This window comes from Hyaena hyaena, unplaced genomic scaffold, assembly GCF_003009895.1.
Source record: "Hyaena hyaena isolate Hyena2069 unplaced genomic scaffold, ASM300989v1 scaffold_712, whole genome shotgun sequence".
Lineage (NCBI taxonomy): Eukaryota > Metazoa > Chordata > Mammalia > Carnivora > Hyaenidae > Hyaena > Hyaena hyaena.
In genome coordinates, this window is record NW_024081340.1 from 510,315 (window position 1) to 528,278 (window position 17,964).

The 17,964-nt window shown below is 34.2% G+C and overlaps 1 protein-coding gene across 1 annotated transcript in view; it reads right to left on the reverse strand.

Annotated features, from left to right (window-relative positions):
• Positions 1-17,964, reverse strand: part of GPR149 (G protein-coupled receptor 149) — a 63,902-nt gene that overhangs the window by 1,743 nt on the left and 44,195 nt on the right. The gene's annotated exons all lie outside the window — the stretch shown is intronic.

Sequence of the window (17,964 nt, forward strand, 5' to 3'; positions counted from 1 at the left end):
CAGTCATTAAAGTAAAGCCAATAATAGAGAACTCCCTCACATCTCTGCAAAAACTTTCCTGAAAGTTAGAACCTTTTAGATTATATTTAAAACTTTGTATGTTAAGGTTTTTAATAATATGTACTCACCACTGAAAAGTGCTTAAGAAATGACCAAACAAAAAGACTAAATCTTACAATAGTCTGTATTTTATGTTATTGATTCATGCCTTCATGCTTCCAATTGACTTGTTTTCTTTTTTGATTACGTGTTAATCTCAGAAGAAGATAGTAAAGTGCAAAACTTCTAAAGCAATGGTCCCCAGACCAGTGTCATCAACATTACCTGATAACTTGGAAGAAATGCACATTTTTGAGCCCTACCTCAGACCTCCTAAATTAACAAGGCTTCTAGGTGATTCTGTTGCATGGTAAGGTTTGAGATCCCTAACTAAAGAAATGTTAGAATCCAGAAAAAAAAGGGGGAAAGAAGATCGTTAACAGACACTTTTTATGTATGTGCCCACTACCTAAAAAGCCTAGAGTTACTCCTGGATTGGCTTAAATATGTCTTTACAGGGGAATTGGCCTGAAGGCTCATGGTATTTTGCTAATTTAGGATGATCAGCTTTCCTGTTTGCCTATAACTATGCCAGTTTTAGCACTGAAATTCTTGCATCTCAGAAACCCTCTCAGTTCCAGAAAACCAGAATAGTTGGTCACCCTATTTGCCATGGGCATTTTATATCCAGACCTAAGTGTGGCTGGAGGAAGCCCAGAACTAAAATTTGCATTCTCTTCTAAGAGAAATTGTTAAGAGAGAATGTATAATGAGTTTGATTTGGGTGCCTTCATGCCCAATTCTTTGAATGTAGGGATGATGAAAAATATAGTCTAGGGTATGTGAGATATGTTACCAGCCTTTTCGAATTATTCCCTGTGGAAGAGTCTTGAGTTCTCTTTATCTCTAAAGGGTCCTGGGAACCTAACTTTAGGGCCATGTACCCTAAAGGGCTGAAAACTTTGAAAACGTATACTATAAAGTACAGTTTGCCCTTCTGCTGTGGCAAAGAACTTCATCAACTTCACATGTGTGACAGAAGCAGAAGAAACAGAGGGACGATATTTAGGTTCATTACTGTACCAAAGCATTATATGAATGATACCAACTTTTGGCAAAGGGGAAATGGCCTTAATTTATTTTTTATTCACCCATTCATTAAATTGACATTTGCTGAGTACCTATTTCAGTAGTCCTCCTGATCCACAGTTTCATTTTTCATAATTTTAGTTACCCACAGTCAACTGTAGTCTGAAAGCAGATGATACTCCTTCTGCAAGATGGTCAGAAGGTCAGGTGTAGCCTAACATTGCGTGTCACAGTGCTTATGTCATTCACCTCACTTTATCTCATCATGTAGACATTTTATCTCACATCATTATAAGGAGGGAATGAATAAAGTGCAGTTAGATATTTTGGGAGAGAGAAAACAAATTCACGTAATTTTTATTACAATACATTGGTATAGTAGTTCCATTTTATTGTTAGTTATTTCTATTCATCTCTTACTCTGCATAATTTATAAATTAAACTTTACTGTAGGTACGTTTGTATAGAAAAAAAGCATAGTTTGCTCTGGTTTGGTACTAACAATGATTTCAAGCATCCACTAGGGGTTTTGGAATATATTCCTCATGGATAAGGGGGGAGACTGTGCAGAGTCTGAACTTGCTTGAGAAACTTTCTTATTTTAAGGGATAGTCTCCATTTGAGAGTCACAGAAGTAAATACACAGAGATAGATTTTGTAGAAGCAGATTTACATGTACATCTTTACACTTAAAAAATGTTTTTAATGCTTATTTTTGAGAGGGAGGGGGATGGGGGGAGAGAGAGAGAGAGGACACAGAATCTGAAGCAGGCTCCAGGCTCTGAGCTGTCAGCACAGAGCTTGACGCAGAGCTTGAACTCATGAACTGTTAGAAAATGATCTAAGCTGAAATTGGACATTTAACCAACTGAGCCACCCAGGTGCCCCATACATCTTTACATTTTTAATCCAAAATTGGCATGTTAATTTCAGCAAAATGGTACTGTCACTTTAAGCTAATTTAGTAATTTTAATTTTACTGATTATAAAAGGATTTAATGTATAAGTTTGTTTTGATTTTAGATTTGTATGAGAAGTGTAAGGAATTTTATCAAATATTGTTTGCATGTTTTTAAGCAAAATCTAGAAATTTGATTTGACAGTAAGACTAATAGAATTTTTTTTTTCCTTTAAGAGAGACTGGTCTATTATTTAAGTTAGAAAACCATTGGTCCAGGTGAGGGAAAATGGAAGCATGAATAAAGGGACAAGTAATAGGGGTAGAGATTCAGGGAGAGACCTAACAGAATTTGAGTAAAATCAATAGAATTTCCACCTCTTTTAGAATATGGAGGGAGGACAAAAATGAAGAGAGATGAGAAGCAAGAGAATAGACTAGCTGAACCACTATTATGTACTAGTACTGGGTTAGCTGGTAGGTCTATAGGAATGAAGAGGAGGAATGTCATGTGTTAAGAGCTAATAGAGGGCATGGGGGAGGGCACTTGTTGGGATGAGCACTGGGTGTTACATGGAAACCAACTTGACAATAAACTATATTTAAAAAAAAAAGAGCTTATAGACTATACATACCAAACTCATAAACAATCATATTTCCATGTAATTCATGCTACAATAGAACTAGGCTGGAGAATTATAAGAATATGGAATATGAGCACTTGACCTAGGGAAGTGAGGGAAAAAGAGACCTGGGCAGGGCTCAATTTTTGTAGATGAAAAGAAATACTTAAAGCAGTGCTATTTTTTAATAGCAGTGTTTTAGAGGTCCTAAAACAGTCAGGAAGAGGAAATAAGAAATATAAATATTAATAAGGGAGAGGAATTTATCATAATTTTCGGGTGAAAATTTTGTCTACCTAGAAATTCAAATGAAGAGATTCTTTAAAAAAAGAACTAATTTGGGAGTTTAGTAAGGTTGCTGAATTATAGGTAAATGTTAAGACATCAATAGCAGTTACCAATCAAAAGATATATTTTAAAAAGGTCCCATTCAGAATAATAAAAATGTATAAAAATATATGAAAATAACATTAAAAAAACACCACTATGATGAAAGAAATCCTGAATAAAGAAGAGACAAAAGAAACAGTATTTGCACATGGGAAAATTCTATATTGTAAACATGGCAATTTTATTTTATTAATTTGATACATTTTTTGAGAGATGGAGAAAGAGAATGGTAAGCAGTCTCCATGCTTAGCATAATGTGAGGCTCGAGCTCATCAACGTGAGATCATGACCTGAGCTGAAATTAAGAGTTAGATGCTTAACTGACTGAGCCACTCAGGTGCCCCAGATTTAATACAATTTTAATAAAAATCTTAGTGGAATACTGATGGAATTTTATTTTGAAACATAAAAAGTTCTTCCTAAGATTGATTTGCAAGAATAAATGCTTGTGTATAACCAAGAAATTTTGGAATTTACAAACATAATATGAAGCTACAGTAATTAATACAGGTTGTTAATGGCAAGATGCAATAAATTAAGCAGTCAAGAAACCAAATATAGCTGGTCACAAAGATGAGATTTCCGAATAAGATTCAATTGACTATCCATTACAAAATTAAATTAGGTTCCTTTTCATGTTATATGCAAAAATAATTTGAGTATTAATGATTCTTTTAAAATAATGTGTGAGGAAGACCTTTACAAATCTGGAATGAAAAACAGAAATGACAAAGTAAAGGAGGGACAGATTTGATTGCAGAAAAATTGAAAATGTCCATGTAGAAATATATGCTGAAAGCAAAGGTAAAAAAACAAATGGGATCCCAGGAGAAAATATTTGGAGCATATAGGAAGTAAAGTTTAATAGTTTTAATATAGAGAATTTCTCCAAGTGAGCAAGATAAACATCCCAGCAGGAAAAAGGAAAATATAACATGGAAGCAATGGAAAGAAGTACAAGCGGAAAATAAGCATGTGAAAATATTTTCAACTTCACCAATAATAAAAAAAAAGTAAATAAAAACAATAGGTCATCTTTAGCATCTCAGATTGCCGTCCACCAAAAAAAAAAAAAAAAAGAGAGAGAGAGAGAGAAAATGAAGAAATAAAAAGATAGATGTCATCTTTAGGGTACTTTTTAATTGTATTTGGTTATAAAATAAAAACTGCATATACTTACCAACAGTCCTATTTCTGATTTAGTTTCACCACCAAATATCAACACATAATTTTATTTATTTCAGCAAGTAAAGTTATAAGCCCCCAAGTAGAAAATAACCTAAATGTATCAGAAAACTGTCTTGAAAGAATGAGGTAAAGGTATAAGTTCTCCATGGGTAACATAATTTCAATACATTTTGAGTGATAATAGCAAGTTGCAAAATAATATGTAAAGTATAACCCAATTTTCTTATAGAAAAACACCTACCAGAAAACTACTCAGCAAATTATACGTATATACGAATAAAAGATATGTAGACACACAAGCCTACGTATATATTCTACATACAGAAAAGATACGAAAGGCTACATTCCATTCTACATTTTCCCCATTGTGGATGGGGAAAGGGTTTCACCTTTTATGTTTTATATACCTAAATTGTTTGATGATGGTGATGATGATGATGATGGTTGTGCTTATGGAAGTTTATTAGGTAATAGAGAAAGAAGAGAACCCAAACTATTACTAGAAGGGCAAGCAGGATGCAGGGGTAGGGTACTGAGTATGGGTTGTCTATGGTGGTAGTCAGCTCAGAGTTCAGTTTGGTAGTCAATTTGGAGTTCACACAGCATTTAGGGTTTGTGCTATATTGAAGGTTTGTTTGTGCTGCCTTTGGGGTTTGCAAATCAATACTCTGGGTTTGCGGTTTGTGCTATTTTTAGATTAGAAGAAAGAATACAAGGTGAGTGCAGGGCATTATCTCAAAATTTTGCCCTGATAATTGATTGATTAGAATGGGAATCCTAATTGGGGTATAGTTTATTTTCTATTCACATTTTTTAAAGAGTTAGCCAATGGCACTTATGACAAAAAAACTATTTTAAATGATCTGAAAGGAAAAGGATCATATGATCCTACTCAGACAAAATAAAGTGACCATGGTCTGTAATGAGTCAGATTCTCCTCACTAATTTTATTGTAAAAATTATAAACATTTAGCCCAACAAGCTGCGACTGTAAACATTTTAAATATTTTTAGTATTTAAATAATGAATCCTATGTCAGAAAAAGAAAATACTATAGAATTTGAGTCACAAACCAGAATGTCACCCACAGATTTGTGGCTATTCAGAAAGTCCAAGAATAATTTCAAAATGAGACTAAAAGTAAAAAATATTAAATCTTAAGTGAAAATTAACATTAATTGTGAGGAGATAAAACACACAAGAAGCCTGTTATCATTGGTATAATTTATCTTCATTTTTGTACCAGGTTGACTAGTGTGCCCCCCTCCAAAATTCGTATCCACCTGTACCTGTGAATGTGGTGTTATTTGGAAATAGAGCCTTTGCAAACCTAATAAAATTAAAATGAGGTCATAATGTATATGACTGGGCCCTAATTCACTGACTGGTGTCAGTGCTTTTAAGAAATTTCTTAAAAGAAATTTCTTTCTTTTAAGAAAGAGAAATTTTGACGCAGACTCACTTAGAGGGAAGATGGCCATGTGAAGAAGGAGATAGCACTTAGAGTTATACTATTATAAACCAAGAAGCCTTGGTTTATCCCTAGAGCCTCAGAGGAATATGGCCCTTTTGACACCTTGACTTTGAGCTTCTGGCCTCTGGAAATATGAGACAATAGATTTCTGTTGTTTTAAACTATCTTAAGTTTAAATAATTTGTTACAGTTGCCCTAGGAAATTAATACAGTGTTTTATGGAAACATTTGTAAAATTCTACAACTACCCATTTTCTTCTGGAGACTGGAACTGCATGACATTTTTGTCAAATCCACATAGAATGTAATCTCCTTCAGGGAAAGGAATATTTCCTTGTTGATATTTATTTTCTATACCATCTATATCAGTGCCTGACCCATGGTGAGCCCTCAAAAAGTATTTGTTGAATGAAGAAATGCGTGCATGAATGAATGAATCTACAACATTGACTTTGTAGGTTTTTAGATTTCATATTTTAACTTCCTAAAGCAGGAAAAAATGAAATCATCTTTTAAAAGTATTGGTTTTTAGGCTTTATTTTTTTATATTTAAGAGCCCTGTATAATAAATGATAGTTACAAGTGCATCAGAAGGTCATAGTAGAACATACTCTTTGTATAAAAATAAAATAGAATATTATGGGACTGAATTGTATATGAACATTTACTGCATGATAAAAAAAATGATAGATTCAGGGAACATAAAACTAGTCATTTCATAGTCTCTGCTTTTTTCCATTTAAAAGTCTGTGAATTAGCATACGCTGTCAGGAATAATGATAATCCATTATTGCTGTACTCCTGAGCGTAGGTGTCTGGGAGCTTTTTATTTGGAAATGAAAAGCAGTCTCTAAACCTCACAAATGCTTCAGTAGGAGAGAGCATGCCATGTAAACACATTAGCACAAATAATCTGCTGTGATAATTGATTCAGACTTACTGACCTTGGGCATATTGAACTTTTTATTTCTTCATTATAAGCCTCGAGGTGAATTCAGGGTGAAATTACAATATGAAAGAGTTACTTGAAATTTCTCTTCTAACAAGGTGAAGTACTGTGTTGATTATCTGACTCACTCAATTTAAGAAAAAGACATAACATGTAAAATCATTTCACTTACCCAAAACCACGGAATTCTGACTTCTCATTTTATAATTGAGAATTGATAGCAAGGGAAGTCACTTTCTCAGGGTCATGTAAGTCATAGTTGTAGGACTGACACCAGGACTCAGGTGTTTTAATACCTAGTTAAGTGTTCTTTCCAATGTACTGTGTTGTCACTTGAAAAGAAATCTGCTTTAGGCAGGAGTAGATCATGGACTTTCTGCCCTGGAAGCTAGAATTCTATCACTAACTCATGAATAATTCCAGTGACTGACAATTTTAATGTAAATTAAAATCATATGGATGATTTTTAGATTATTAGGTGACTTTTAGGCATCTAAAAGTACAGATATTTGAAGAATTAAGTCAATCGGACCATCCAGGATGGTTTGAAGGAGAAGAGATAAAGACACTAAAAACAAAAATAGCAGAGCAAGTAAGAACTTTGTGAGAAAAACGATAAATTAGAGTTTTAATAATTTAATTTTGGAATTTTATTTAAAACTGTGTAACTGAAATATTTTCATATATTCAACTTAAGTAAGATTTCATGTGTCATCTTGTTACCTTCATTTAAATGTTTAGTACACCAGAATAAAGAAGACACATGAGTTACTCAAGGAAAAGAGAGTAAGGACAAGAAAATAAAGGCCTTCATAAAGGGCACTGTGTTTCACAGTGCTAGATATTTAAACACATTTCCAATTTAATCCTCACAGACCTTCAGACTATAAATTTATCTTTTTTTAAATGATGAAAAGTATCACAACAGAGTAACAAATTTAGAATAAATATTCATCATAACAAATATTTACTGATGCTGCTGAATGCAAGCCATGTGTTAACTTCTTACTAAGCACTTGATATATATTTTCTTATTTGATTTTCATATTAACCTTATAAAATAGAGACACTGTCATCCCAATTTTATTGATAACATAATTGAGCCATGGGGATAAAAGTAAATAGCATAGTCAAATCCAATCCAGGATTATCTGTCTCAAACCCTCTGTTCTTCAACATCCTGATACTTCAAGGCATAATGTTTGTGATAAAATATGAATAATACTTCATTCTCCTAATCCAGCCAAAACCCACTGTGACCTGTGGGAAGAAGGGAGAGGTGGGATTAATTCATACACGTTAGGAAGGGAAAGAAATATATGGAAAAGATGATTGAGAAATTGGTTTCTAAATAGGGTCCCAAAAGATCATTCCAGTAGGCAGAAGTGTAGGGAAATTGTATTCCAGGATGAGAGAATAATGAGAGCAAAGGCAAATGGAATCTGGGGGGAGTGACATAGTGTACAGAGAAATGAGACTGGAAACAGAGGTTAGACCCGGGTCGAAGAGCCCTGTACACCACAGTAATGAGTTTTGACTGTATCCGAAAAGCAAACAGGGGGACCACTGATTTTTGTTTTCACATTTAAGGAAAGGAAAGAAATAAATATATATATATAATATTTATATATTTATATATATAAACATATATATATGGAAAGAAATAAATATATATGGAATGTCTATTATGTGCAAGCAGTATACTTGGTACTTTACATGTGAAATGTAATTTAATACAATAATCTGTAAGGGAGATAAAATTATTTCCATTTTACAGATAAGTAAATTGAGGTGTGGAGAGGTTAACCAACTTGCTTAGGTCATATACAAAGTTAAGTTTTGAACTGTGATCTAAATTCAACTCAGATTCCAAATGTTTTCCACTATGCCATTCAAGGTATAAGAAGATAATGGGGGACCCTATGAAAGATGTCTCGGAAGAAGTAGAACATGGTGTCAGGGAGACCAGTTAGCAGGTTTTTGGAATCATGTGCAAAAGGAAAGGGATCTGAGCTTCAGTACTGGTAGAAGAAATGGCAAATGTAGGATGGATTCTAGTGGAATTACAGAGGCAAACCTTGAGGGTAATGGAGAATTACTGCTGTAGAGTCACATACACCTCCTGTAGAACTCAGTTGAGTCACTATTGCTGTAATCCTTACCACTCTCGGCCTCAGTTACCCATTACTAAAATATGAAGAATAAATAAGTTAACGGATATAAAATGGTCAGCTGAGTGTCTCACACAAAGTATGTGCTCTGTAAATTTTAGCTATTAGGCATTATTAGGAGGTAAGAGAAAGGAACCCATGACGTTTTTGAGATTTCTAGTCCTAATGTCTAGTACCAGTAATTGAGATAAGGAGCTTAGGAGGATGTAGATAATTTAATGCTATTTTTGCAGTCTTCATCACCTAATCACACAGCATATTCTTCTGCAGTATTTTATTCTCATGGTCTAAATATACCAAATAAAGGTCAGAGATTACCAGGATGGATTAAAAATATGACAACTATATACTGTCTACAAAAAACTCACTTCAAATATAATACTATAGAAGGTTAAAAGTTGAAAGATAGAAAAACATATAGCATGCAAATATCAATCAAAGAAAAACAAAACTGGCTATATTAATACTAGATAAATAGACTTCAGAGCAAAGAAAAATTACTAGAGATGGAGGATTATTATTATAAAAAGATCAATCTACTGAGAAGATACAGAAGTCCTAACTGTGTATACACCAAACAACAGAGTTGCAAGATATACAAAGCAAACTGAACATAATTGAAAGGAAACATAGTCAAGTTCACAATTACAGCTGGAGACTTCACTACCCTTCTCTCAATAATTAGTAGAACAACTAAGTAGAAATTCAGCAAGCATATAAAAAAATACCAACAACTATAACATCCTATAATCAACATTTATAGAAATTTTTATAGAAAAAAACTTTTATTTATAGAAAACTGTCCAATGAGAGGAGAATACGTATTATTTTCAGGTGCCTATGGAACATATACCAAGACTGATCGTATCTGGGACATAAAATAAATCTCAATAAATTTGAAAGAATTAAAATTCTATTCTCCAGACACAATGGATTCAAGATAGAAATAAATAATAGAAAGATATCAGGAAACCCTCCAAACTTCTGGAAACTAATAACACTTCTAAATAATCCATGAGTCAGAGAGAAAGTCATAAGGGAAATTAAAAAAATACATTGAACTGAATGAAAATTAAAATATAACATATTAAAATATGTGAGATGTATCTAAAGCCATGCTGAAAGGGAAAATTTAAGGGACTAAATGCGTTCATTAGATAAAAGGAACAGTCTCAAGTCAATAATGTAAGCTCCCACCTTTATAATCTAGAAAAAATATGGAATGCCTGGGTGGCTCAGTCAGTTAAGCGTCCAACTTTGGCTCATGTCATGATTTCATGGTTCACGTGTTCAGGCCCCACATTGGGGTCTTTGATGACAGCTCAGAGCCTGGAGCCTGCTTCAGATTCTGTGTCTCCTTCTCTCTCTGACCCTCCCTCGTCCCACTCTCTCCCTCAAAAATAAATAGACATTAAATTTTTTTTTTAAAAACATGAAAAAAATTTAAATCTAGAAAAAGAAGAACAGAATAAAATCCAAGCAAGAGTAAAGGAAGAAATCATAAAGATGAAGCAGAAATCAGTGAAATTGAAACAAAACAATAGAGAAATTCAGTGAAAAAGAATTGGTTTTTTGAACAAGTAAACAAAATTGACAAACCTCTAGCAACACTGACAAAGAATAAAAAAAGACACAAATTACCAATATTAGGAATGAAATGGGACATCACCACAGACTGTGCAGAGGGTAAGGATGAATATATCATTGCATTTAAATTACTTTATTTGTTTATGACAATTGGTATTCTCATATTTTCAAATCATACTTTTTGGCTTTATCTGAGCCCGTGAGCACAACTATCACATGCTACAAGAAATCCTGTGAGAATTTTGAGTTTAAGTGTGTTGTTGCTCTTGTGATTATTGGATACATTTTTCTATTCTCTGGCCTAAAAATAGAATCTTGTATCTTATCTCTATTAATGGCATTTCAGCTCAGATGTGATATGTCCAATTTTATTTCTAATGTTTCCAATTCTTTATGTTTTTCTAACAAAATAAAGAATATAGCTTGAAAGGAAGCACACATTGATTCTGTTTAGAAAAGAAATAAGATTTTATCAGGAATAAGTGAATCCTATGAAATGAAATAGTTTTTCTTGTCTTAATGATATGCATTCATTCATTTGGGTGCCGTGTCAGTTAGAAGTATTGTACCAAAAATGATTGTATGAAAATAATTTTCTCAAACCTCATTGACCAGAGGAAAGAAGATATATATTTTCATTGTTTTAAGTTTGTTTATTTTTGAGAGAGACAGAGACAGCATGAGGTGGGGGAGGGGCAGAGAGAGAGGGAGAAAGAAAATAAATCCCAAGCAGGCTCTACACTGTCAGCACAGAGCCTGATGAGGGGCTCAAACCCACGAAACCATGAGATCATGACCTGAGCCAAAACCAAGAGTCAGACACTTAACTGACTGAGGCACCCATGTGCCCCTATATTTTCATTTTTAAGACAGTTTCAGAGGATAAACACAGTGTTTTTGGTAAGATTATTATACTCTAGAAAATGTGTTGAAATCCATGTTGATGGTATTTGTAAAAATTATAGAAGACAAAAATGTTTTTATCAGCATAATATAGTAAAAAGATCAAACAAACAAACAAAAACAAATCTGTGGTGACAGATTAGAAGTATCCTGGGACAGAGAGTGGTGCTAGATCTTGTATAATTGGTCATGTGGGATCTAATTGATGTGATGAAAATATTCCAAAACTGATAGTGATTGCATAACTTGGTAAATTTACTAGAGATCATTTAATTGTACACTTGAAATGCGAGAATGATAAATATCCCTCAAAATATCCCTCAATAAAGATTTTTTTAAGAGAATTTGTCTGATATTCAGGACACTGAAATACAGCACTTGTTCTGCTACCAAATAAATAGCAGTGTGGCCCTAGACAAATAGCCTAGACTTACTATAGGTCTTTCTTTCATTATCTGTATAAAGACATAGTTGGGCAGATGAACACCCAAGTACCTCTTGTCTCTTCACATTTCAATATTCTCTGACTCTGTTTTGTCAAAGTTAACCTCAAACAAAGCACTTTGTTTCTTGAAAAATATCTAAGTAGGGATGTTCTTCTGAAAGAAATTAAAATCACAAAATTTATTTTAAAAACTTGGCAAAAGAAATTGTAGATCTAAGCCCCTTAAAAGACCCTCCTTTTTTAAATCAATAAAGAACTATTGCTAATGGAACATTTTCTGTGCTTTCAAAATACATGGAATCTAAGCCACAATGCATTCTGTACGATGAAAATGTCTGCTGTAGGGAGATAAAATAACAAAGAAAATGAAGCAGTTTATATACCAATGTTTAGAAAGAAACCTATAAGGAGGGTTTAATGATGCTTATATATAGTTCTGATTTAAATCTTATACCCTAGAAAACATTTATTAATGTTAGATATTGGTAGGAGACCTATAGTGTATATTGTGTATGTATGTATGTACCATATGTGTGTATAATTTATAGTTTTTTCTGATGATAAAAATGATATAGCTTACTTTTTGCAATTACAATTATATCTAAAGAATATGCACCAAGCAGTCCTTAGATTATAGCAAATTAAGGATGACTTCCATGTGATTATAATTTTGTGAATTTTAATCCTTTTGAAAAAAAAGAATCATTCAACTTTACATAGCCTATGTGGCTATTATAAGTTATCTAAGTTAAAGGGATTTTCTTCTAATTTTTGCAATTTTTTTGCAAAATGGGGGCAAAATTCTGTATAAAGTTTTTTTAATGCTTTTTATATAGAAGATCATTTGATAAGGCTAATATTTATACCTTAAAAAAAGACAGTACATGCTATTAGACTCTGGCAGTTTGTGCTGTGTGAGGTAAGTAAGCTTGAGAATGACATTTTCCAAAGTCCCCTTCCTTGTATGCTTTCAAGTTAGAATTGGCCAAGATAGAAACTTGCCCAGTAGTTGGAAGGTGGAAAGAAGCAAGGCGGTGGCCATCACATCTGGAGCTCTTTTCACAGGTAGATACGGAAGGAAGGAGAGGCATAGGCAGATATGGAGATAGGAAGGAGAGGTACTTGGCAGGTGCCAGCTTCTCACTTCCCTTTCCTGCTCCACATCTACTGTTTCTTCCTGACTATTGGCATTGTTGACCAACAGAGGCCTCTAATTCACCCCTAGATGCTTGACTATGGACTCACTCAGATTGTGGTTTATAGGTAAATCACTTTCATAGACCTCTACACAAATTCCCCTTTCTTGTTCCTACATTGGTGGCTAGACATATATGACTGATTGGTAACTCTGTCTCTGACCCTCCAACTTCTCTTCCAGACCTTTACTTGCCCAGCTTTTCCCACAATTCTAAATAAGTCTCTTACCCTGTAACACTCATAGTGCTTCTGCTCCCCTGATGAAACCCTAACTGATGCAAAGTCCTCCTCAATGGAAGAAAATCTCAAGCTTAATAGTAAAAGAAAAAAACGCAGTGACTTTTAATTAATTAAAAAATGCCAATACACTTATGGATAAAGGTGGTTCAGTGCAGTCCAAACACAGAATCTCTCTCATCCAGTGATAAAATGAAGGAAAAAAAGAATAGCCATATATTTAAGCAGCAACTAAATAAGAGATCAGCCTCATGTGTAAGCTTCTGAATGTAATGATCACAAAAAGAAACAAATGGTCACCCATTTCTATAAGCAGCTGTACAGAAAGATGATGACTTGAAAACATCCTGACAATTTTGGCTATACATTCTATTTGCAAGAGAAGCAGAAGTTCCCAAAATGAAAGAGTTTATATAGTTAAAACTATTTTCATTGTAATAATAAAGTTATATTTGACATTTTCACTGTGTTGACATGTTCACTGATGGTGCAAAAGCAATGATGGGTAAAACTGTTGGTCCTTTAACATGAATCAAGGCAGTGGTATCAAAATCTACTAGTAGGCGTTCCATGTTTTCTCACCGCATGTGCATGTGTGCATACACACACAAACACACACACAAACACACACATTGTCCACTTTCATTTAAGAATGTCCTTGGTGAAAGTTGGTATTATTAGTATCCTCACTTTATAGATGAGTTAATTGAGGTGCAAAGATGTTCAGTACCTTTTTTCAAGGTCAAATAGATACTAAATAGAAAAAATGAAATTCTAATCTGGGCAGTGTGACTCTAGAAAAAAAATGATAGAATCCAATTCATTCATTCACTATATTTTTATTTTTTACTGACTACCTAATATAAGCCAGAAAGTATTCCAAGGACTGAAATTATAAAATGATTTTCCTCCCTCTCTTCTTTCCTTCCTTCCCTCCTTCCTTCCCTCCTTCCTTTTATTCATACTTCCATCCATCCATCCATCTGTCCGTCTATCATTCTTCTCTCCGTGTATGTGCATAGAGAGCCATGGTGCTTTGTGGATAGTATGATCTTAGGTTAGTTGCCTCTCTCTTCTTTTCTGTACTTGCTTGAATTTGAAAAATAGTGAGCAAGTTATTTTTATAAAAACAATAGAGTCATTATTCTTAAGATAAAACCTAATGCAACTCATTGCTCTTTTGAAGAACAAAGTAAAATTTCAACTCTTAAACTTAAAGGTGTATAAAAAGACTGCTCCATTCTTTCTTCTCACAATTAAGTTTTTTTCTCACTACTTACAAAGCAATAGAACATGACATGTGGAAATTGTTTTCTAAGACTGATTTAGAAGGCAAGGTTTCCAAAATCTTTCCATCCCACACAGCAAATACTAAAGCAATTCTTTTTAAAAATGTTATTACAAAGATTCTTTAGAAAAAAAATAACTAAAAATCTTAGTGTATCATTGGGTATCCAAAAAGGAGATTGGTAATGATGCATTTATGCATAGAACATCACACATTTGTATACTCTGAAAATTAACCATTTGCCTTCAGAGGAAATAAGTCCTGTGAAAGTAAAAATGGCATATTTGACTATTCTTTCTTGTTCCTGGAGAGACAGTAATATACATACATACATATATGTATATATGTATATATACATATATATATGTATGTATGTGTATATATATATACACATACATATGTATAGAAACATCAGGAATAGATAAAAATCCTTGTCCTAATAAAATGTGCATGTTTGTACCATGCACAATAGTGTTTTTAATTGATGGAATTACTAAGATATTTACTTTTTTTTGGATTTTGGTTTTAATTCATATTATTTGTGTAGTAGATGGGACAAACATATGCACCAATACCTGTTTTAATTTCACAGAGTGAAAACTGGTGATGCTCCAGTCTTTTTATGTTTTTTAAAATTTTTTTATGTGTTTATTTTATCTTTGGGAGAGAGAGAGAGACAGAGCATGAGTAGGGGAGGGGCAGAGAAAGAGGGAGACACAGAATCCAAAGCACGCTCCAAGCTCTAAGCTGTTGGCACAGAGCCTGACACAGGGCTCGAACTCACAGACGGTGAGATCATGACCTAGCTGAATTCAGAAGCTTAACTGACTGAATCACCGAAGCACCCCTCCGGTCTTTTTTTTTTTTTTTTTTTTTTAACTTGGGTCAGTGAATAGTGTTTTTTTTCTTCCTCTTCCCTCTCAATAATTACTAATGTTTCAGAGTAAGTTGGCTATCCTACTGTGGGAATCCTGGGAATGTACAATAGGCCGTCCAGGTTCCTAGATCCAATGATTCCTTGTATAATAAAATTGTTTGAAGGAAATTAAATCCATGGATTGAGACTATTTGTATTTCAATGAGTCAGACCTACAACCTAGCTTGTTCATTTCTTTAGACCAACTGTTCCGAAATGCCACTCAGAGATTGGTGCTGAACTGACCACATAAGAATCACCAGTAGAACTTGTTAAAAATACAGATTTTTGGCTTTGCTGTGGGAGATTCTAATTCAGTAAATTTAGAATTGGAACTAAGAATTTATATTCATAAAGGGCTCTCCAGGTGATACTTATATATAGCCATCCTTAAGAACCATTGACTTAGGAAATACTGGAAAATGAATATTGAGCTGTGATGTTACAAAGAGTAATTTCTTGATTAACTTACTGAATACCTCAGAGAAGGGCATTAAGAAATTTCTTGCTACATGCCCATATTCTCTGATTTCCTAAATATAACTAAAATATCAAGTGGGAATTTATATTAGTTGGAACATCTAAAGACTATTTAAAAATATCAAAACGGGAAACAGGAAAACACAAATTCATCATGAAGCTAAGATTCCAGAGCCATTCATAAGCATGGGATAACCTGAGTGCTGATTCTTATTGGAATTTGTAGTGTTCTGAGAAGTGCGGGGAAGCCAAGCTGCAATCAGAAGGCATTTCTTCGGTAAGTGTATGTATATGGGAAATGACCTAAAGAGATATCAGAAGAAAGATACCTCAATCTCCAGGGCACAAGTGCATTTCTTTTCTTGTTGTGATTTCTTTTCTTGTTCTAAATAAATATTCATTTTCATCCCTAATTTTATACTCATAATTTGTATACTTTAAAAAAATATGTGTCTCCAAAATATATAATATCCAAGCTCCACAAAACCTTTATGAATGACTGTCTCAAGGGTCAGTATTAAGAAATCACAGCAGCGGCACCTAGGTGGCTCAGTCGGTTAAGCGATTAAGCAATTAAGCATCTGACTTCAGCTCAGATCATGGTCTCAAGGCTCATGAGTTCGAGCCCCACATAGGGGTCTGTGCTGAAAGCTCAGAGCTTGGTGTCTGCTTCAGATTCTGTGTCTCTGTCTCTCTCAGCCCCTCCCCTGCTTGTGATCTGTCTCTGTCTCTCGCTCTCTATCAAAAATAGACATTAAAAAGAAATAGGGAGAGAGGGGTGCCTGGGTGGCTCAGCTGGTTAAGCCTCCATCTCTTGGTTTCAGCTCAGGTCATGATATCAAGGTTCATGATTCAAGTCCCACATCAGGCTCTGTGCTGACAGCATAGAGACTGCTTGTGATTGTCTCTCTCCCTCTCTCTCTTGTGCTCTCTTTCTCTCTCTCTAAAAGTAAATAAACATTAAAATAAAATAAAATAAATAAAAAGAAATCAAAGCAGGGATTATCAGGCTTATTTAGAGACATGCCATTGGAGAAACATTAGACATGAGATGACTCAATAACACAAAGTACTGGGTAATCTTTGAAGAATCCCCTAAGAGGGACTTGAAAAGAGAGTGCAAAGGTATGGTGGGGAAAAAAGCATGGCATCAACAAAGAAGTAAAATTATTAATACTTAGAATGACTTGAGCAAAGACTTTAAGACGAGGTTGAGGAGAAATGAAGCCACAGGAACCAAACGCTTAAGCCACATTAAAAATTTTCAACCCTGATTTGAATAAGAAAGGAAACACCAGAGTGTTCTAAAGAGGGGTTTGACATGATTTATTTATTTTTTTTTTTTTTGCAAATTTATTCTGGACTATGGTCAGCAAAACAGATTGGAAGGGTCCAAACCCAGAGTCAGGAGGACCAGTAAAGAGGTCATTGAGAGAGAGTCGTGATTTAAATTAGGAAAGAGACAATAGCTATAGTGAGACATGAGAATAGCAAGACTTATTTAGGATGTAGGATTTGGTGAGTGATTTGATGAGAGTTGTGACAGATAAAGGGAGTCAAGGATGTTAACCAAGTATCTGACTTGGGCAACTGGATGGGTGATGGTGTTATTTTCATAGAAAGGGAACAAAGAAGAGAAGCAAGTTTGGAGGGCTGGGATGGGGGAAGGGTCAGGAGAAGATCAGGAGTACAGTGTTGGAAAGCTGAAATTGAGGTGTCTCTGGTGTGTCCATCTAGAGAAATTCAACAGGAGGTGACATATTGGGGCCTGAGCTCAGGAGAGATTTGACCTGGAATATATACTTGAATATATATTTGAGATGAGATTGAATGAAGAGTGTATGAAATGACAGGAGGATGCTGAGAAGTATGAACATTTAAGGAATGGGCTGAGATAGAGGAGATGATAAAGGAGTCCAGGGAGTGCGTCACAGTGGTAGGAGAACAATCAGAAACGTAAAATACAATCGAAATCAAGGAAAGAGTAAAAGAGAGATACAACAGTGTCAAATGTTACAGACATGTCAGGTGGGATAAGGATCGAAAAGTTCATTGACGCCTGGGAAGGTAAGGAATACGAGATGGAGAAT